The sequence below is a fragment of the Phoenix dactylifera genome, chromosome 10, assembly GCF_009389715.1.
Source record: "Phoenix dactylifera cultivar Barhee BC4 chromosome 10, palm_55x_up_171113_PBpolish2nd_filt_p, whole genome shotgun sequence".
In the NCBI taxonomy this organism is placed as follows: Eukaryota; Viridiplantae; Streptophyta; class Magnoliopsida; order Arecales; family Arecaceae; genus Phoenix; species Phoenix dactylifera.
In genome coordinates, this window is record NC_052401.1 from 12,367,432 (window position 1) to 12,390,470 (window position 23,039).

The window sequence follows — 23,039 nt, forward strand, 5'->3', positions numbered from 1 at the left end:
AACCCTGATCTATAATGAGTATTAGGGCCACAAAACAACACTGCCTACCGCTTAGCTAATCACCTACTTCCACGTCGGACTGCAGAATGGAGCAGTGATTTTTAGAACTTTTTGAAAAAAAAAATAACTCCTCCCATTTCTATATGCGGAGAAATCATGGCTCCGGCCTGCTACTGGGTCCGCCGGACCCATTTGCATTGCTGCCGGGGTGGTGGAAATGGGAAGCATAACGGGGGGCCGAGTTCCAGGAATAACAATTCCAAGTGTACGGTGGAACTAGCACATCCTGGGTTTATTCCAGCAAAAAAGCATTGATGAAAGGCGAAATACCTTTACCAATTCCCATCTCTATTCTCCTCCCCTATTCCCCTGTGCCCTAGCCCTCGTCCCCTCCCCTCCCCCATGGTCTCCTCCCACCTCGAGGAGCCCTAATCCCATCCAGTCTCTCTTCATACTCCCGTTCTCGTCGTTATTCTCCTCATACCTTCTCTGAGAATATTCGCAGCGGCCGCCGATTTCTCTCCCCAACCCGCCTTCCCTCGCCGCCGCCGACCTTGCAAGTAAGGGTTCCTCCCCTTATTTGTCATTTTATTTATTTAATCAGAAGTTTCCATGGCTTTGAGTTGGATTGAACTGTTTCAGCCTTTGAATTTTTGTTTTTTTTTCCAGTTCATCTCTTTTGACTGAATTTTTAGTTTTTTAGAGTTTAAAATCTTGCTTAATATAATATAGGCTGGTTATATTAACTGTGGTTTTTTTTTGCTTGTTCTTGCTGAAGATTGGTTGAATATATGATTTTTTAATAGTGAAACTTAGTCCTGAAAGTGCTAGCATGTTAGATTAGTACTTTTAAGGACCGCAACAATTTAGAGGCTAGAAAGATTGATGCAGTTGAAAATTTGCATCATTATGGAGGGCATGTACAGAAAAATAAGATTTACTGTTGGAGATGGGATTGGATAAGACAATGTATGTGTCTGGGAAGATGATAGGTCATTTGGCTCTCTTTTTTGCTAATTTATGTCCTATTGTCTCTTTCTAATTTAAGTTTGATGATTATATCTGGGTGGAAAGAGAACAAGTTCACGTCTCATTTAAAGCTGGTCTAACTTTAGTTTTGTATTGTCTAGCCGCGGTGTTTCACATCGCCCTTGCTATATATTTTGAAATAAAATTGGCCTTGCTTATGTTGTTTATTTCATGTTAGGACTCAATATAAGCCTTAATTAATTTTTTTTCGAAATTTCTTAGTTTTCATTTGAGGAACTGGCTCAATTTAAGCCCTAGTTATTTTTTTACCAACCCAAGCCTCAATTTTGTGTTCATTCTACCCTTCCCTTATATTCATCAGCTGCTGTCAGATATTGTGCTATGAACTCATTTATATTGCTCATTTCCGGTTCCTTTCTGGAAATGAGAACTGGCTTGATCTGAGCCATGATTGCAGCCTAATTTGTGTCCTCAACCTGACCATTATTTGTATCTCTTTGCTGTTATCATGTGTGGTGCTGTGAACTCATTATATTGTGCTGTTATCATGTGTGGTGCTGTGAACTAATTTTTGTATTGTTCCTTTTTCGCAAATCAGTTATATGATCAGTCATATGCATTCTCATAATCAATGTCCCATCATTTGTCTTCTTCAAATCATGTGGCATAGATACAAACTTATGAAAATACAAACATATATATATACACATACATAAATACATACATATATACATACATTCATATTGCATACAAACATATGTATGTACTTACATATGTACATATATACATACATACGTATATATATGCATATGTTCATACATACATACATACATACATATGTATGTATGTGTATGTCTGCTACTACAACAACAACAACAACTACTACTACTACTACTAGCAGTTCCTTAACTTTGTGTGACCTTTTTACATTCCATGTTTATCATTTTCTTTTTCCTAATTTCTTTTCTCCAGTTTAGATGAAATCAGGAGATTGTTCTATTGTCATGTCTAAAATTATAGAGGACTTTGTTATATCCCTCCCTCTATCACTTCTTCCGAGTTCTCCAAAAATAGATCCCTCTCTAGAAGGCTCCACTTTCCTCTTTTCTTGTTTGCCTGTTTTGAGGTTTCTGCCATTTTTATTCATCTCCTCCGACTTCATGGCAATGCCTTTGCCTCTCGTCTCTTCTCTGACTAACGCCTCCCTTTGCTGACTTGGTGGCGCTGCCTTGACTGTAGTCATTGTTCTCCACAACATCAACAACCCAAACTTCCTCGCTTCATCACATCCACAACTTCTTCCAACCTCATCCCATCATTGCCACTAGAGTCGCCAATGGTCTTCGGTACTCTTCTTTGATTAAGCCATGCCATGGACTTAAGGCTTTTTGACATTTTTTTGTGCATTATTATTGCTAGATCCACCAGTCCAAAAACACTCTCTGCCTGTTTGACAAAATTTCTTGGTGAGGTTATGACCCTGATGTCTAATATGTTTACTAGTTACACATTACACATGTTTATGTAGTACTTCATTGTTTACATGTTGTGCAGCTAATATACTATGCGGGTTTTGCTTGTTGTATTCAGTGTTTTAAAATGTGGTGTGCATAAGACCACATATGTCACCGCATGTGTATGCTGTCCCCTGACTGCCCTGCATTGCTTATATGCAGTTACCATATACGTTCATACCGCATATGGGCTGAAACGAGTTGATTTAGCATCACATCTATATGTGTGGCTCAATTAGCATTGTATGGCTACATATTTGACCCACTTTGCATTATGGAACCAAATATGAGTCCCATTCTTATGTGTGCTTGTGTGGATGAAACATGTTCAAACTGATGGTCAAGTCAAATGTGGGGTTTGATTATGTTGTAACTATTATTGTTAGTATTTATACCAAATAATAAATACTAGGTGTTAATTGTTTATGTTAATAATATTGATATTAATTATCCAGAAAAATATTACTATCTTCATTGCTGTTTTTATTGTACTTAATATACTTTATTTATCTTTACATAGTTAAAAAATACTAACTGCATATGTACCTGCGTATGCAACCCGTATATGGCATATGCATTATGCAGTCTCTTGACTGCCCGAATACCATGGCCGCTTTTTAAACACCGGTTGTGTTTAGCAAGATTGTTGTATGGTTGGGGAAATTTTTCCTATGTTGTTCTAATACACCAATTAGTTTCCTGCACATCTCTTCTCAACAGAACAGATAAGATCCATTCATTCATAGTTGTCTTTCACTTTCTAGATATTTACAAGTAAGACAAATTTTATTTGTTGTAAATGTCCAAGGTTACTCTGCTTGCACCGTTATGGCTCTCTTTTTTTTTTTTTGGTGAAAAATAGGAGGGGAGGGGGAGGGGTAGAACCCCACCTGCATAGCAGCCCCCACTGGGCCCCCCTTCCACTAGGGAATGTTCGATGTGGGTCGCAAATTTTCGCGTGCCCTCCCCAACTCGTGGAAAACCCCACTGGGCCATCCACGTGTGAGTACGTCACCCCAGCGCCACCTCAGTACTGATGGAAGAAAAGCATATTCACACAGAGCCATTCGGGCATGGGGCATGCGGTCCCCTGATTTAATCGACGCCCGCGCGTTTCGAACTCGGACAACTCAGGTAGAGTCCAAGCCCCCTTACTACCAGGCTACCACCTTGGTGGCGCCATGGCTCTCTTGGCCAATGATTTTTTATCCTAGGGATCCAGTTATAGCTTTTTCTCATGTTATTGGCTGCTATATTCCTCCCTCCATGTCTCCCCCATAAAACCTCCGAACACTCATTCTATATGCCTTTTTTAGTCTTTGCTGCCTTTCATTCTCCAGTTGCATGTTTGTTGTGCCTTCTCAATTTGTCACTGTAAGGAGGTGTACACACTTAGTTTCCTGATTTGAATATTATTTCTTTTGTTTACTGTCAGTCACTGAAGTGTTCCTCATGGTTTTTCTATTGTTGTCAGCTTTTCAGGTGTCCTTTCTCAGCTCTGTTGTCTTCTTGCCACTTCTTCAAGTTTCTTTTTTTTATTCCCCTGCCATGTCTCCCGTGGGAAATTTTGGTTCGGATCAGTTTGGATTATGGGAGTCTGCTTTTACATGCACTTGCTACGTGTTTAAAACTGCTTTCACATAGCTAGCTATCAGGTAACACCACACAATCTGATAGGTTATGATTGAAAATAATCTTAAATCATGACTGCTTGCTCACCTTTGAAAGCATGATGTTAACAAATATGTTTGTGGATTACTTTATTTCCTACTTTCAATACATCATCTACGTTTTCATGACAAGAAGTAAGATGGACATAAAATGACTGATACTTGAGATTTGACTAGGTCTTATTGAGAAGAATAGTTGAGAGCTCATACATGTGTGGTCAATCTTTTTGGAGGTGTTTGTGTTTTACTTTTATTATTATAAAGTCCATTAGTTAAGGAAAAGACTAACCAACATCTCAAACTTTATAAGAAAGACTACTTGAACATTGCAATAAACTATGACAAACAGCAAGCAGGCTAAGGCCTATTACATATTTTGTCAAAGTGGACAAGCTCATTTTTCACTCTTTCCAACGGGTCCGTATATCTATTTCCTTTTTCTTTCTTGCTGATATGAGAAATTGCTTTTTTTCCCTAGGTGCCCGTACCTGTTTAGTATTCCTAGGTGGTTGAATGGGTCCACCATTGACTGGCCCTACCTCACTGACTAGACTGAGTATCATAGTAGTGTCTTCTTAGTATTTTTCTCTATCAAATATTTGGGAGGATATCTCAAACATAAAGCCTTGCATGATGATTGGTTTTCGCTTGACCTTTGTGGTTTCTCGGCTGGTTGTGATCATGGCATGTGCATTTTTGCCCATTATTCTGTATCCACCCCAGCTTCGTTTGCTATGAAACTAGCCGGTCGAGGAGGCAATCCTAGCTCATTAAGCTCTGATTACTATTACATATCCTCAACCAACCAATCATCAGATCCTCATCATATACAAACTCATTATGAAGTAAACCATCATACTTCATCTCCACTTCTTTTATGCACTTTATCAGAATCTTAAATTGTAATGGACATATATCGAATCATTTAACCTCTTCTGCATCAAGCGATTTTTTTGTTTGTTGTGAATTAGGGCAAATGTTGACTAGTTGCTCTCACAACCACTGGATGAGACCATCTGCTAGGGGATCCGGATCACATGCCTTCTAAGATATTTCGATTATGGGCTAAAGTGAAATCACCATTTAGCCACGAATGGATTCAAGTAAATTGCCTATCAAATTCTATTTATCATAAAATATTAGATCAGTTTATCAATGTTGAGAAATATCTAGATTCATGTTATCTTTGCTTGCCATAGTTACTCTTTCACTGAAGCTATGAGAACCCTCCATAAGTGCTTTAACCTGTAAAACACACAATATATGATGTTAATGATCTACTTGAATTGACAAATGATGATCTTGCATCCCGTTAAAACTAACTTACATCCTTCAGACAATGAGCGACAATGGTCGGATGAAGCTCCATCTTACAGATATTGCACAGGGTGGTCAAAAATTTCTTGCCCATGTCTATTCTTAGGACACCATATTGGAACTTTGGGTTTAGGTAGTAGACAACCAAGATATTTGTAATTGATTCAATTAACAAACAAGATATTGAACTTAGCTTTTATTTTATAAGAATAAAGAACCATAAGAAATTACTTGGTTATTAAGAATAAACAAATGATTACTTGCTAGATGTAAGTCCTTACCTATTTGGTAATCCCATTTTGCTCCGTCTTAATGTATTCATCGGCATGCCTTAGATATGCATGCCTGATCTCGGCTTTAGCAACCTTCATCATATGGTACAAAAAGCCCGTTTTTGGGTATCTCTTGCCATCCACAACCTTGAGCTCTTGATATAATGATACATTAGCCTTAACTATTTTTTGGGCTTGCTTTGGCTTGGTATTAAGCCCTTCATGTGACTGCCTTTCGTGCTAGTATGGGCATATTTGCTCTCCTGCCATTCAGTACTCATGAACTTCCGACACGGGCTTGCCTTCTTTTTAATAAGGCTATTGAGTGCAATATAGTACGTAGCAAAGCGACTGCTAGCTTCAATATCTCACCCTTAGTGCACTTGCTCATTAAAGACAGAATCATATGTTCTTATATATGAATTTTATATTGGATTGATCTGTCTCCACAACCTGCTTCACCTTATGGATGTTGCTTATGTCTATCAAAATCAGATTTATGTAGTAGGCAGTACATGAAGTCCAAAAAATATATGGCCTCTTGATCATCAGAATATCTCCAATGACCTTGTACTATGGTCGATTATCCGTAACCACATACATAACATGCTGTTCTTCTATCTTTTAACAATTACTTCATCAAGTTGAAGATGTAATGAGCATTTTACACCTTATCTAAGCATCAACTAACTTATGAAAAAAAGATCATATCACAATATGTCAAGAAATTAATGATGCTTCACCTGTTGGGCCCTTTCTAACCATCACATATTAAAGTCAGGTGTCCCACTTGCTTTGGTGGGTGGCTATCCATCTCTCTAGCTTCTTATTACGATCTAGCAACTCACCATATATATCCTTTGAACCAGGAGGATCTACACATATATGGCTAATAGCATATTGATAATACATGTAGTTTGTGGCATTGGTAGGGATGTGGCTGAAGTGAAACTAGGAAGCGATAGTTAAATCCACATGTCCATTTTATTGCCCTTCACAAGCATAGTATCTATCCTCCGTTGCTTATAATTTTTGCAAAGTAAGGCATATGAATCTACGTCATTAATGGTGGCCCTTTTTTGGTATATCCCAGGACTTTTCCTTGTTTGCTTAGAAGGTCTCAAACATAGATGCAATTTGGCTGCCACCTTTTCCTACCTCTTTGACTGACTGGCTCTTCCTTTAGCTAGGATTTGCCCTGGTGGATATGGAGCCAGCATCCAACTTGAATTGTGATGGCTCAAACCGAGCCCTATGCTTGGCGACCTCCTTCCTCTACCATTGATAATTTAGGATCTCTTGTATAGCAGCTTGAATTTGCACCTTCTCCATATCATCCCAATTCAATGCCTCATAGTCCTCTAGATCCCTAAAGTAGTATGAAGGTAACTCAGCTGTGCGTCATTTGATTTTCGCTAATTTCTCAACACTTGTGCTTGCTTTCCTTGAAATGAGCTGAGTGCTTTTTAAACATTTGACAGACCTCTTCTGGATATTTTCTATAAGCAATTATGTTGGGGTCACTGCCAACTAGATGTTGCTTCAACCTCGTCACTCCCCTCTCCACTGCACATTGCATCACTTGCATCTCTAGTAGTGCCGGCCTAAAATCATTAGCTTGTGCTCTCAATTTATGTCACGCTCTGCCTGCTTTGTCTTTCATGGATCTATTTCTGCAAGTTTTTGACGAACACGTATCATATATTTTTTTATTTAAAATAATAATTATTTGAATAATTATTTAAAAATTATGTAATTTATATTGTAATGCAAAAAATGGTTGAATTGCTTCAAAAGGTACTACATATATATTCTCAATCCATGGGTATCCACTAATTATGAAATATTTTTGTAAACTTTCAATATTTTTAGTTAATTTTTAATTAATAAATTAATATTCAACTATAAAATATCTAGAAAATTAGTTTTAGTTATAGCACCCAACATAGGGTGCTATATATATATATTCTCACTCCATGGGAATCCACTAATCACAACATATTTTTTGAATTTATTTAAATTTAGGGTTACATTCGTGTAGCCATGTTCTTGTCCAAATTTAAATAAATTGCTATCAAATTGAGATACCCTTAAGTATGCTATTGATTTGTAGAATTTTTTTGAATGTTATTTTATTTTTTATTATTTTTAATCCAAAAATATATTTTTAATATAAAAAAATTATATGATGAACAAAGAATTGTGATTTATTTAGTATTGTGTAGATCATCCTTAGATTTATAGTATGTCACGAAATCATGCCAAAATACCAAATTTTTGCATGATCTACCCTTATATTCCTCCTTTTCTACCTATTTTAGGATTCAAAAATAAAAACACAACATGGGAGAGAAAAGGGAAGAGAGAAATTTTCCCATTAAGAGTTGATTTCGGATGAAATCTGCGAAGATTTGGAAAGCCAGTATTTTTGCATTGAAAAGCAAAATGAGTGGGAGGGTTGAGAAGGTACAAGATGCCTTCTTCACGTCTCCCCTCTATTATTAAGGGCAAGACAGGCCTTGAACCGGCTTGAAATGACCCAACCCAAGCAAAATCAAGGACATCCCACCCTGACTTTTGAGATGGAACAATTTGGTACATCCTGAACCGAGTAGTTTGGGGCAGGACGACTATCCTTGGCCCTGACCCTTGCCTTCTTTCCCATGGCCTCTTGAGCTCTCATCACAATCCCAATTCCTCGTTCCTCCTTATCCCTATTCTTTTCATACCTTCTCTAAGAATATCCACTGCGGCTGCCGTTCTCCTCAATCTGCCTTCCCTTGTTGCTGCCATGTTGGCGGAGGCCTGAGGGGCCGAGTCAACGTTGGCGGAGGCCTGAAGGGCCGAGTCAGTCCTGCCGCCTGCCAACGTGGTTGCGCTGGAGGAGTAGGGTGGGTTATACCACTAGGGGGTCCCTGAACCCACTAGCGAGGCCCTGTCGGAGTCCGGAGTCGGGCGAGGCTTGGTCGGAGTCGACTCGTGGCGCTATGGGCCCCTGCGCTAGTTTAAGAAAATAAAGTTGCGCCTTCACTAAAACCTGCGGGTAATGGTAGCGCTTGATCCTGGCAATTGGTATCAGAGCCATAGATCTCGAGTTCGAAACCCAGGCATCACGTTGGGGGGGGATTGTTGGCGGAGGCCTGAGGGGCCGAGTCAACGTTGGCGGAGGCCTGAAGGGCCGAGTCAGTCCTGCCGCCTGCCAACGTGGTTGCGCTGGAGTAGGATGGGTTATACCACTAGGGGGTCCCTGAACCCACTGGTGAGGCCCTGTCGGAGTCCGGAGTCGGGCGAGGCTTGGTCGGAGTCGACTTGTGGCGCTATGAGCCCCTGCGCTAGTTTAAGGAAATAAAGTTGCGCCTTCACTAAAACCTGCGGGTTTTGGTGTAATAGTAGCGCTTGATCCTGACAATTGGTATCAGAGTTATAGGTCTCGAGTTTGAAACCCAGGTGACAACCCAAGGTGACAAGCCAAGAGGGGGGGTGAATTGGTTTTTCTAAATTTTTAATTCCTTTATTGAGTTAATTGATGAGTGAGTGATTGTAGTGAAGTTAGAACAATACACAATGCAAACACACAAGAAGTATAGTGGTTCGGTGCTCTCCTAAGCACCTACGTCCACTTCCCAAGCGACCTCTTGGGAATTCACTATAATCCCGCGGATTACAGTTGGATTATTTTTCGGGCTCACAATCCAAAAATCTTTACATTTTGGTTTTCCGGGATCACCAAAAACCTATGTTGGTTTTACGGGCTCACCAACAAACCTTCATCGTTGGTTTTACGGGTTCACCAACAAACCTACACCGTTGGTTTTACGGGCTCACCAACAAACCTTACAAATTGATTAAGAGGAAGAGAGTTGAAACTCCTAGATGAGCAAATATAACAATTATGAGCTACAAAGAAGAGTTTAGAATATAGTTATCGCTTTGATAAGGCTCTTCTCTTCTTTGTCAAGATTGCTTCACTCTTTAAGGGTTGGTGGAGCTCTTAATGCCTCTTAGAATCTGCTCAACCACTTTCTTTTAGCTCTTTGAATGAAGCACTTGATTGAAGAATGCTAGGGCTTGTTTTTTCTTGAATGAACTTTGATTTGTTTGCAAAAGATACTTTTCTCTGATGAATAGTGTCACTTTAAATACTTTCCCACATCTTTTGGTCACTCCCCATTGGTCAGATTTGAAAAACTATCCATTACTAGCCGTTGGGAGGTCAAAAAGTACTTCTGCAGAACTAGCCGTTATGCCTCTGCCCGTGCTGGGGTCGACCCAAGCTTTCCTGGGGTCGACTCAACTTACTGTTCATTAGACTTGGGGTCGACTCAACTTACTGTTCATCAGACTTGGGGTCGACTCAACTTCCTCTGGGATCGATCCAACTTTCACTGGGGTCGACCCCTACTACAGTGGGGTCGGCCTTCTCAGGAATCATAGAACATTGTATTTCCGGCTGTTCTCACTGGGGTCGACTCAACCTATCTTGGGGTCGACCCATGCTACAGTGGGGTCGACTCAAACTCCATTGGGGTCGACCCTCTCAGGAATTCCAGAGACATGGTTTTTGAGCATATATTCTTGGGATCAGCTCATGTTCAGTTGGGGTCGGCTCCATTGGGATCGGCTCAAGTATTCCTGGGGTCGGCTCCAGCTGGGGTCGGCTCAAGGAAGCTTGGGGTCGGCCCTCTTAGTAAATTCTAGAGAGTTGTTTTCTTGAAGCTTGAAGCTGGGGTCGACTCAAGGTTCTTTGGGGTCGGCTCCACTCCTGGGGTCGACTCAAGCATACATGGGGTCGACTCCACTTACGGTTCATCTGTGTCATTTTTGCAGGGGTGTGCTAGATGGTTCCATGATGTGCCAGGGTCGACTCCACTTATGTTGGGGTCGACTCATTCCACATTTTGCTGCATCTTAAGGTTAGACTAATCCATATAATAAATAAAATATATTTCAAGCAATTTTGAGTATATACCACGGTAGTGCTACATACTCTTAACAATGAAAATCACTGTTTTCCCTTTAAGAGTATATTTCACTTGAAATCTTGCTGAATTAGAATTAAGAATTCTCTATCTCTTTTCTAGTACAAATTTTATCTCGTGGTTAATCATTGGAAGACATCTTGATCTCATTCTCTTAATGTATCGAGGGTGTCGTATTCATTAGTGATGTATCACGTTAAATTGTAATATTAATTTGATATTTTCTTAATGGTTGTGTCAATCATCGAAATAACACTATCATCCTCAATCTTCTCCTTTTTGATGATTACAAAACATTGAGTATGAACAGATTGATACTTATATTAAAATTAGGAGTTTTGTTTTAGAAAGAGCTCAAGTTGCTGAATTTCAGCTTTTCAAATTTGAAAGTGAAGACTCCCCCTCTTTCATCCAAATATTGCTAATTAGAATTTTTGATTTTCTCCTCCTTTCTTTTGTATTTTATTAAGGATGAAACTTCAAAAATTTGAGATAAAGCAAGAGTTTCAGGTTATGTATCGAGGCATGAGAAATATGTGCCAAATTCAGAAATTTTGATTGAAAATTCAGACTTTCTTGTTTTAAAAATTTTCATTGTTACATATTGCTCCCTCTTAAGTGAATATTATCTCTTCCTATATTTTTCAAACTTATTTCTCTCTCTATATTGCAACTTCTTTCTTTTCTTACTTCTCCCCCTTTTTGTTATCATCAAACGAGTGTATAGCAATAGATAAGTAGAAGCAGTAAATGATAAAAATTCAAATTTCATTGATCAAAATGGAACATTGTAGTACATTAATGCCAAAAGTACAATGTTCTTCAATTAAGGTGCAAAGTACATCAACCAAGTAAAATATGTATGAGAACTAGATAAATCCTAGGTACTAGTCATGATAGACTCATGTAGTGCTAACATCGGACCTAGGGGGAATCTAATGGCTGTGATCTAGTCCTCATCCTCCTAGCATAAGTGGCGAGGGAAGGTCGAGTCTGATGGGACTGAGTTTGGCGTGGACCTTGGTGAGCTGGGTGACTCTGTGCCGAAACCTCCGACTCAACTGCTCGGGGCACAGATGGACCATGAGCCTCTCTCTCTCTCTGTAATGCTCCCACCTGGTCTCTGAGATCTCTAATCTCAGCAGTCATAATATCCACCCTGCTTATCATCCCATCAGAGAGTCCTCACCTGAGCTGACACAAGCTCAGTCATCCTACTCCAAAACTCCTCTCTACATCCTGTAGGTATGGATGACGAAGGTCCAGCCTCTGAAGGTATTGTAGGATGATCCACAGGTATCTCATGCTCAGGGACAGAGTCTCCAATCTCTGGTGCATCACCCTCCGGTGCATGTATCCCTGCACCTCCACGCACCCACTGACCATCCACCTTCTCATAACCCATGCGAACTAAGGACTGTGCAGTGTAAGTGTCAGTAAATAGCAGATGCCTGGATATCTCTCCCTCCATAGATATGTCATGCTGTCGGAATATCAGAGTATCATACCGTAGGGCAAGGAAACTCTCGATTTGCAAATGGCCTCTCTCATCTGCCTGATCATCATAGCTGGAAGATTCAAGGAAATATCCTAAATGACATGCTCCATAATGACCATGTCTCTCTCAGATATGTGATCAAATCTTCCACTCTTCGGAAACAAAATCCGACCTATGAAGTTGTGCAACAATCTCATCTCAGCTGATAGAGAGCTAGCTATCACATTTTTGGAGTAGTCAAAGTTATCTCTCTCAAAGATTATCTGTAGAGCCCTCAACTTGCTTTCTGGTGTGGCTCCTTCGCAGGAGAGATGAAGCAACTCACTTAGGCTTTCTTCGGAGACACGAACCCGCACTCCTCGGACCTCAGACACAAGCCCTCCCGATCCAACTTTTAGGAAGGCATAGAACTCACGAACTAAGCCCGGGTAGGTCACCAAATCTAGGGAGCAAGATACTCCCATCCTTGCCTTCGGATCCAACCACCCAACCGAAACCCTTCTTGATCCAAAAACTCAGAATGGATCCTTCTTCCCGTGGTTACCGGTCTTCCCGCATATTTAGCAAGTTGAACTGAAGGGGAAGGAGGTGGAGGAGGCTCTGCACATGTCTCACCTTGTGGAGGCACTGTAGACGAATCCCTAGCATGCCTATCAACAATGGTTGGCCGTGAGACTCTCCCGGATCGCTTAGCAACGGCTCGCTTGGGTCCCATTTTCACCAAGTCCTTCCTTAGGTCTTGATCTAACGGCTTAGAGAAGCAATCTAGTACTGTTTGGAGATGATTGGAAGGGATTGGAAAGTGGAAAATAGGATTTTAGGAAGAGGACAAGGAGAAACAGTGCCCTAGAATGGCTCACGGGTTTTCTTTTAAAAACGGGTCCCGCCGTTGGGTCGACCCCAGATTTTTCTTGGGTCGACTCAAGGAGGGGTCGACCCCATTCTGGCTCGGGTCGGCCCCAGTTCAAGCCAATTTTTTTTTTTTTAATTTCTCCTTTCTGATCCTTACCAAATCTCTGTGGGACATTTATATGTGAGTAAGGAATCTATAAATGAATAATTTTACTCATGTTTCATGGAATTTTCAAAATGGGAGGAGAGTATCATGTGACAAGTTGTTCTTTTCATTTGTTTTCAATCAAAGAGATCACATATACATAATTTCCTCCTAAGCATACAGAATCTATCTTCATTTAGAGGTTTTGTAAATATGTCAGCTAATTGTTTCTCGGTACATACATGTTCAATACATATATTCCCATTTTGTACATGATCTCTAATGAAATGATACTTTATTTCAATATGTTTGGCTTTAGAGTGCTGAACCGGATTTTTGGTAAGGTTAATGGCACTAGTGTTATCACACTTTATAGGAATGTTATCTAGTTTAATTCCATAGTCCTCTAGTTGTTGCTTGAGCCATAGTACTTGAGCACAGCAACTCCCGGTAGCTATATATTCGGCCTCAGCCGTTGACAATGCTACTGAATTCTGCTTTTTGCTAAACCATGATACTAAGTTATTCCCTAAGAATTGACATGTTCCACTAGTGCTTTTCCTATCTAATTTGCATCTAGCAAAATCTGCATCAGAATATGCAAGCAAATCTAGACAGGAGTCTCTAGAGTACCATAATCCTATGTTTGTGGTTCCTCTCAAATATCTAAGGATTTTTTTGACAGCATTTAGATGTGACTCCTTAGGATCTGATTGGTATCTAGCACATATTCCCATACTAAATACTATGTCTGGCCTACTAGCAGTGAGATAAAGCAAAGATCCAATTAAGCCTTTGTAGAGCTTCATATCTACACTTTTTTCTTTTTCATCTTTGTCTAGTTTACTAGTGGGGTTCATTGGGGTGCCTATTCCCTTGTGATTTTCATTTCCAAATTTCTTTAATATTTCCTTTGTCTACTTAGTTTGATGAATAAAGATGCCTTCCTTAGTTTGCTTGATTTGCAATCCGAGAAAGAAATTCAGTTCTTCCATCATACTCATCTCGAATTCTTCTTGCATTAATTCAGCAAATTCTTTGCAAAGACTGTCATTAGTGGCACCGAAAATTATGTCATCTACATATATTTGTACTACTAGCAAATTTTTGTCTTTTCTCTTGAGAAAAAGTGTTTTATCTACATTTTCTCTACTGAAATTATTATTTAACAGAAATTTGCTTAGTCGATCATACCATGCCCTAGGTGCTTGTTTCAATCCATATAGTGCCTTATGTAATCTAAATACATGATTAGGGAATTCATGATTCTCAAAATCAGGAGGTTGCTCTACATACACTTCTTCTATATAGCCATTTAAGAAGGCACTTTTTACATCCATTTGATATAATTTGAAGTCCATGAAGCATGCAAAAGCTAGAAGTAATCTAATAGCTTCTAATCTAGCCACGGGAGCAAATGTTTCTTCAAAATCTATTCCTTCTTCTTGATTGTATCCCTTAGCTACAAGTCTAGCTTTATTTCTTATAATAACCCCATTTTCATCTAATTTATTTGTAAAAATCCATTTTGTTCCAATTACAGAATTATGCTTTAGTCTTTCAATTAATGTCCATACATTGCTTTTTTTGAATTGATTTAATTCCTTTTGCATAGCATTAATCCAATTTATGTCATTTTCAGCTTCTTCATAAGTTTTAGGTTCTATTTGTGAAACAAAAGCAAGATAGTCATTTAAATTTCTAAGAGAGGATCGAGTTCTTACCCCTTGAGATGGATCACCAATAATTAGGTTTTTAGGATGTCCATGTGCGTACCTCCATTCCTTTGGCAAGTTTTGAGATTGTGGTGGCACACGATCTTTCTTTTCTTGATTTGGCACGTCATTAAGATTCAATTTTTCAAACTCAATAATTTCTGTATCATCATCAAAAGTATTTTCTCTTCTAGGAGACTCACTATCAGACTCATCAAAAATGATATTAATTGACTCTTCAACTACAAGAGTTCTTTTGTTGAACACTTTGTATGCCCTGCTAGATGTAGAGTATTCTAAGAAGATACCTTCATCTGACTTGGCATCAAATTTACTTAGATCCTTCTTGCCATTGTTTAAAATGAAACATCTACATCCAAATACTCTAAAATATTTAGCAGTTGGTTTCTTATTCTTCCAAAGTTCATAAGGAGTTTTCTTGGTTATAGGTCGTATTAAAACACGATTTAGAATCTAGCAAGTAGTACTTATAGCTTCAACCCAAAAGTACTTTGGGAGATTTGACTCACACAACATTGTGCGTGCCATTTCTGCTAAGGTCCTATTTTTTCTTTCAACAACCCCATTTTGTTGAGGCATTTTAGGTGCTGAAAATTGATGGAAAATACCATTTTCATTACAGAATTCTTCAAAGTGTTGATTTTTAAATTCGGTTCCATGATCACTTCGAATTGCAATTAAGGTGAGCTTCTTTTCAGTTATGATATTTTTATAATATTTCAAGAATGCTGAAAATGCTTCATTCTTATGTGCAAGAAATGAAACCCATGTATATCTTGAGAAATCATCTACTATAACTAGTCCATACTTTTTTCCTCCTAAACTTGCAGTTCTAGTAGGCCCAAATAGATTCATGTGTATGAGTTCAAAAGGCCTAGTGGTTGATACTATATTCTTTGATTTGAAGGATGATTTTGTTTGCTTTCCTAATGAGCATGGTCCACAGATTTTGTCTTTTTCAAAGATCAATTTTGGCACATCTTTTATCAAATCCTTCTTGACTAGTTTTGATATTAAGTCCATACTAGCATGTCCTAGTCTACGGTGCCAAAGCCAACTTGTTTCACTTTTCCTTTCTTCATTAGTGATTAAGCATAATCCATTTTTCTTGCCTACATCATGAAGATCTATCATATAAATGTTTCCATGCCTATGTCCCATAAGTACAATGCTATTATCTTTAGGATTTGTAATTAGGCATACTGAGGCTTCAAATGTGACTTTAAAATCTTTATCACAAAATTGACTTATGCTAAGTAAGTTATGTTTTAGACCATTAACTAATAAAATATTTTCTATAAAAGTGGATGGAGTAATATAGATTTTACCCTTTCCAATGATAAGTCCTTTTCCATTGTCTCCATAGGTTACCACTCCACCCTTCTTAGATTCCAAAGTGACAAATTGTTCTATGTCACCTGTCATGTGTCTTGAACAGCCGCTATCTAGATACCATCGTTTATCCCTCTTATTAGCTGTAAGATACTCCTGCAATCAAAGTCAAAAATGTGCTTTAGGTACCCAAACCATGTTGGGTCCTTTAAGGTTAGTACTTGATGTTCCTTTTGGAACCTAAATTTTCTTGGATTTTAGCTTACTCTTATCACTCAATTTGTTATAGCTAGACTTTCTAAAATTGCATTCATATGCTTTGTGTCCTGCTTTATTGCAGCAATGACAAGTTATATTTTCAGTTTTGGCTTTCACAAATATGTTCTTTAAGTATTTTTGCTTCCTATTTGTTTTATATCCCAATCCAGCTTTATCATATACAGCCTTTTGACTATCAAGAATTATATTTAATTTAGTTGAGCTAAGTGTAAACTTGTCCACTAAGGATTTGTATTTTTCTGCATCTTTTTTTAGCTTGATATTTTCAACAATTAGACTTTTGGTTTTATTAGTGAACCTCCTACTTAATGTTTCATAGTCATTAGATAGTTTCAGCTTTTCTTTGATAAGAGATTGATTTTCATCTTTTAGAATTTTATTTTTATTGATTAGCTTCTTGTGTTCTTCCATGAGTTCTAAAAATGTATCATGTAACTCTTCTACTGTAAAATCACATTCAAGTTCAGAATTTACCTCATCGTCATTGGCCATGTAGCAGATTTGGGCCGTCTCTTGTTGATCTTCCTCTTCCGAACTTGACTTTTCACTTTCACTCCAATCAGCCATGAGGTTCCTCTTTTTAAGCTTTCTTGCCATCCATTTCAATTCTGGACAATCTATCTTGAAATGCCCGGGCTTGTTACACTCATAGCAAATTGGCGTTTTCCTTTCTTTTTCTTTGTCCTTTCCCTTTTCCTTGCTCGAGCTACCTTTGAGGAAGGGCTTCCTTTTATGAAATTTCTTCTTTCCTCTCATAAATTTTCTGAATTTTCGTGCGAGCATAGCCATTCCTTCTTCATCATATTCCTCCTCATCATTAGATTCTTCTGATTCAATTTTCTGTTTTGGAGTTGTCTTCAAGGCAATGGTCTTCCTTTTCTTGACCTCATCTTCTGAATTTTGCTTCATGGTCAACTCATGGGTCATGAGTGATCCTAGAAGTTCTTCCAATTGTAGTGTATTAAGGTCCTTTGCTTCTTGAATTGCAGTTACCTTGGCTTTCCAAACTCTTGGTAGAGACCTGAGAATTTTTCGCACTAGTTCAGAGTTAGTATAAGACTTTCCTAAACTCTTTAGTCCATTTATGATTTTCGTGAATCGAGTGAACATTTCAGTTATGGACTCAGTGGATTCCATTTTAAACAATTCATACTTATGTACTAATATTTTTATTTTTGACTCTTTGACTTGATTAGTTCCTTTATGTGTGATCTCTAGTTTATCCCAAATTTTTTTCGCGGAGATGCATGTAGATATTCTATTAAATTCAGTTACATGTAGTGAGCAGTAAAGTACATTAATTGCTTTAGCATTTAATTGTGCTAGTCTTCTATCACTCTCATTCCAATCCATTTCTGGTTTAGGAATGATTGTGCCCTCTATACTAATTGTGGGTGTGTGTGGTCCTCTAGTTATGATATTCCACAAGTCATAATCTAGAGCTTGAATGAATATCCTCATCCTAGCTTTTCAATATGTGTAATTAGTGCCATTAAACAGAGGAGGTCTATTTGCGGATTGCCCCTTGTTCATAGAACATCCTACTTGGGTTGTCATGATCTTTGACTCTTGATTGTGAGATCAACAAATATTATGAGAGCACCTTGCTCTGATACCACTTGTTGCCCAAGGTGACAAGCCAAAGGGGGGGTGAATTAGTTTTTCTAAATTTTTAATTTCTTAATTGAGTTAATTGATGAGTGAGTGATTGTAGTGAAGTTAGAACAATACACAATGCAAACACACAAGAAGTATAGTGGTTCGGTGCTCTCCTAAGCACCTACGTCCACTCCCCAAGCGATCCTTTGAGAATTCACTATAATTCCGTGGATTACAGTTGGATTGATTTTGGGGCTCACAATCCAAAAACCTTTACACTTTGGTTTTTCGGGATCACCAAAAATCTATATTGGTTTTACGGTCTCACCAACAAACCCTCACCGTTGGTTTTACGGGTTCACCAACAAACCTACACCGTTGGTTTTACGGGCTCACCAACAAACCTTACAAATTGATTAAGAGGAAGAGAGTTGAAACTCTTAGATGAGCAAATATAACAATTATGAGCTACAAAAAAGAGTTTAGAATATAGTTATCGCTTTGATAAGACTCTTCTCTTCTTTGTCAAGATTGCTTCACTCTTCAAGGGTTGGTGGAGCTCTTAATGCCTCTTAGAATCTGCTCAACCACTTTCTTTTAGCTCTTTGAATGAAGCATTTGATTGAAGAATGCTAGGGCTTGCTTTTTTTTAAATGAACTTTGATTTGTTTGCAAAAGATACTTTTCTCTGATGAATAGTGTCACTTTAAATACTTTCCCACATCTTTTGGTCACTTCCCATTGGTCAGATTTGAAAAACTATCCGTTACTAGCCGTTGGGAGGTCAAAAAGTACTTCTACAGAACTAGCCGTTATGCCTCTGCCCGTGATGGGGTCGACTCCTGCTACAATGGGGTCGGCCTTCTCAGGAATCATAGAACCTTGTATTTCCGGCTGTTCTCACTGGGGTTGACTCAACCTATCTTGGGGTCGACCCATGCTACAGTGGGGTCGACTCAAACTTCATTGGGGTCGACCCTCTCAGGGATTCCAGAGACATGGTTTTTAAGCATATATCCTTGGGGTCGGCTCATGTTTAGTTGGGGTCGGCTCCATTGGGGTCGGCTCAAGTATTCCTGGGGTCGGCTCCAGCTGGGGTCGGCTCAAGGAAGCTTGGGGTCGGCCCTCTCAGTAAATTCTAGAGAGTTGTTTTCTTGAAGCTTGAAGCTGGGGTCGACTCAAGGTTCTTTGGGGTCGGTTCCACTCCTGGGTCGACTCAAGCATACATGGGGTCGACTCCACTTACTGTTCATCTGTGTCATTTTTGCAGGGGTGTGCCAGATGGTTCCATGATGTGCCAGGGTCGACTCTACTTATGTTGGGGTCGACTCATTCCACATTTTGCTGCATCTTAAGGTTAGACTAATCCATATAATAAATGAAATATATTTCAAGCAATTTTGAGTATATACCACGGTAGTGCTACATACTCTTAACAATGAAAATCACTGTTTTCCCTTTAAGAGTATATTTCACTTGAAATTTTGCTCAATTAGAATTAAGAATTCTCTATCTCTTTTTTAGTACAAATTTTATCTCGTTGTTAATCATTGGAAGACATCTTGATCTCATTCTCTTAATCTATCGAGGGTGTCGTATTCATTAGTGATGTATCACGTTAAATTGTATTATTAATTTGATATTTTCTGAATGGTTGTGTCAATCATCGAAATAACACTATCATCCTCATGCCAACCTTGCAAGTAACGGTTCCTCTATTTGTTTGTTCATTTCCTTTATCTAATTAGAAATTGTCTATAGCCTTGGGTTGGTTAGACGTTCTGGTAGGCCGAACTGGACCGACCCGCTCGGTTCGGCCTGTACCGAGTCGACCTGGTAGAAAATCGAGTTGGTTTGCTTATTGGAGTCGGTTCTGACCTCAAATCGTTCGGAAGGTTCCGAGCCGACCGAAAAAGGCCGAAATCGTTCGGAACTGGCTAGGTCCATTCGAACTCAGTGCAAACCATTCGGTTCCTACTGAGTCGACCTGGTTCAGAATCGGGCCTCTTCCCCCTTTCTTTGTTTTGTTACAAAAGGATGTTAGGAAAGCCTTTATTGTGTTTCTAAATTGAAGAGCATTCCTTATTCCTCTTACGGCAAAAATCACATCGATTCAGCATGATTAAATAATGTGTACTTCCTCTTCCTATCTCATTTTCTTTATTTTTTTGGGCTTGAAAAAATAGCTCGAAATTTGCAAAATAAGTGGAGATCATGCCAAAATTTTTGATTTAGAATTGATTTTATTATATGTTGTAGATTTATGGATGCATGATGACGTAAAAATTTTTAATTTTTGGATTATATATAATTTTTAAAAATTAAAAATATATTTTGGAATGAAAAATGGAGAAAAAATATATATCATAAAAATATAAAATTAGAAGCGTATTTAGAAAAATACAAGCTACTCTTTAGAAAAATTTGGTGTCCATTTATTCAAGTATGCGGTCATGCGCATAGTGGCCTAGGCCTAAATTTGAAAAAGAATGAAGAAATAAGTAGCCTTTGATGCATGTCCGTAGGCCTAAAAAAATATATGTAGCATTCATTATTAAGTTCTATATGGATCTGAGCTAAAATTAATTTTTTAAAATATTAATATTCAAAAATTATTTTTAAATTTTAAAAAATAATTAAAAATATAACTAATACAAAAAATTATGAAAAATTAGTAGTACGTATTGCATAATTCAGAAGTAATTTCTGAAGTAGAAAACATATTTTTCTGAATTTATAATTGTTGCTGGAAATTGGACCCGGGGGCAATCTTCGGTCGAGTGAGAGGGAGCAGCGGGTCACCATGGCGGGGCGGCGACCAGTCGGCGGGCGGCGTCCTCCGCTTGGGGTTGCCGGAGAGAGGGAGCTGGGGGTCCTCACGGCGGGGCGGCGATCCGTCGGCGAGCGGCGTCCTCCGTTTGGTGTGCCTGCAAACAAGCCGGTGGCCGGGTCTTCCGGCGCCGGCCCTCCGACGCTCAAGTCAGGAAGGGGGCAAATAATGTTAAAGAGGAGATAAAGTGTTTGTAGAGCGTGTAATTTCCCCCCCCCCCCGCCTGAGAAGCCAAGGTTTCCTTTTATAGGCGGGGGTCGGTGTACCTGTGATGTAACGGGGCGAGGCCGTAGTACGGCTTGGCATGTTGATCACGAAGTATTGCAAGGAAGAAATTGATCACGAAGGTCTTTCTTCAAGGCATTCCATGACTCCACATGAGGGCGTCCAGCACTCAGGTCATCTGCCACCCGAGTCCTCCACCATAGTTTTGCATCACCATGCAAGAACATGGTGGCCATATTCACCTGGTCACAGTCGGGTACCTTTGCAGCCTTGAAATAGTTTTCAAGATCCCATAGGAAGTTCTCCAATTCCTTAGCATTTCTTGCACCACCGAAGGGTTTGGGTTCTGACACCTTAACCCTTCCTCCATGATCTGCATGGGAAGAGGACGCTGCTGGGGCATTGAGCATGTAACGCTTCAGCAAGCTTACCTCCTCCAAGGAATGTATTCGGTTCGACATGCTCTCCACCAAACCGGCTTGCTTAGCCCTTTGGTGTTCGGACCGGACCTCCACATCTTGGACCAGATCTTGATGAGAAGCCTCCAATGTAGCCAGCCTCTCTTGGTGCTCGGTGGAGATGGAAAGCAAATCAGGGAACTCATCTTCACCCGGGTTACCCACTATCTCTTCTAGCCGGGTAACTCGTTCCGCCAACGTCATGGTGCTGAGAGCACACCAAGATCACTTCAAGAACTCCCCAAGAACAGCAAGAACGCTGCTCTGATACCTCCTGTCACACCTTTGGGAGAGCGGAATGGAAACACCGAAATTTTTCTCGAGTCTTCCTCCTCCCGGCGTGCGGCACTTGACTGTTTTCCTGCAAAACAGCAAGTCAGCCTACCTTGCACTCTCTCGGGCCAGGATCATGCCCAAGTGCACCTTGGTTTGGCATAACAATGCCTCACCAATTCCTTCTCAGCAATGTACACACATACGCTCAAGAATATGGGGAAAGAAGCTTCATTGAACCCTCCAACGAAAATCCCTCACAAGCCGAGGAACATAGCCTTGCAATCAGCCCTTCTCAAAACCCCCACGCCACCCACACACAGGTAGCTCAGCCAAGCCCCTTTTGGCTGAATGGATCACTCCCCTTACAATGGCCGAATGACCCAATACCTCACTGCATACACTCAGCTCTTTCTCCCATGAAATCCCCTTCGGCCCAGCCCCCAAGAACTCCCTCTCGGTGGAATGGACTCCAGACTTCAGCTCTTCCGGATGGGAGAAATGTACCCACTGAGCTCTGCCACTTTGGCCTTGATGCAGCCTATTTATAGCCTGCCCAAGTGGCAGCTCACAGTCCAAATGTCAGCTTGCCATTGGCTTCTGTTCAACTGATTCTTGCCTTGCTGGCAGCAACTGCCCAACCTCCCAGCCAATCACCTTGCTGGTTGGCTAACTGCATAACCACCAGGCCAACTACCCAGCCACATGGCCAACTGTTTTGCCACCTGGTCAACCGCCCAAGTGCCTTGGCAGCCACGCTGGAGCCCGGCTGGCGCCCAGCTGCCCGGCAGCCCATGTGCCACTGTTGGCTGACTTGGCCAGCCACCGCCTGGCCTGTGTCCATGCGCGCACGCCCACGCGCGCCCTGCCGCGCGGCACCGCCGAGTGCCTGGCTGTGCGCCCAAGCTGCGCACGGTCCAAATGAGTGCGCGCCTCCCTGCGCGCAAGGTCCCGCATGCGCACGCCTACGCCATGCGGGGTCTCTCCTTAGTGTGTGATCACTTCGCACACAGTTTCATGGCTTGGTGCTGTCTTGCACCGAGTCATGGCACTGCTGCCATTTGCCATGT

General features: G+C 40.1%; 1 protein-coding gene across 1 annotated transcript in view; it reads left to right on the plus strand.

Moving 5' to 3' along the window:
* Positions 1–494: 494 nt before the first annotated feature.
* The window catches only part of LOC103697481 (L10-interacting MYB domain-containing protein-like), a 37,682-nt gene continuing 15,137 nt past the window's right edge, over positions 495–23,039 (plus strand). The window contains exons 1-2 of the mRNA XM_039131026.1: positions 495–560; positions 3,979–3,986. The gene's annotated coding sequence lies outside the window, so the exon portion shown is untranslated. The remainder of the gene's footprint in view (positions 561–3,978; positions 3,987–23,039) is intronic.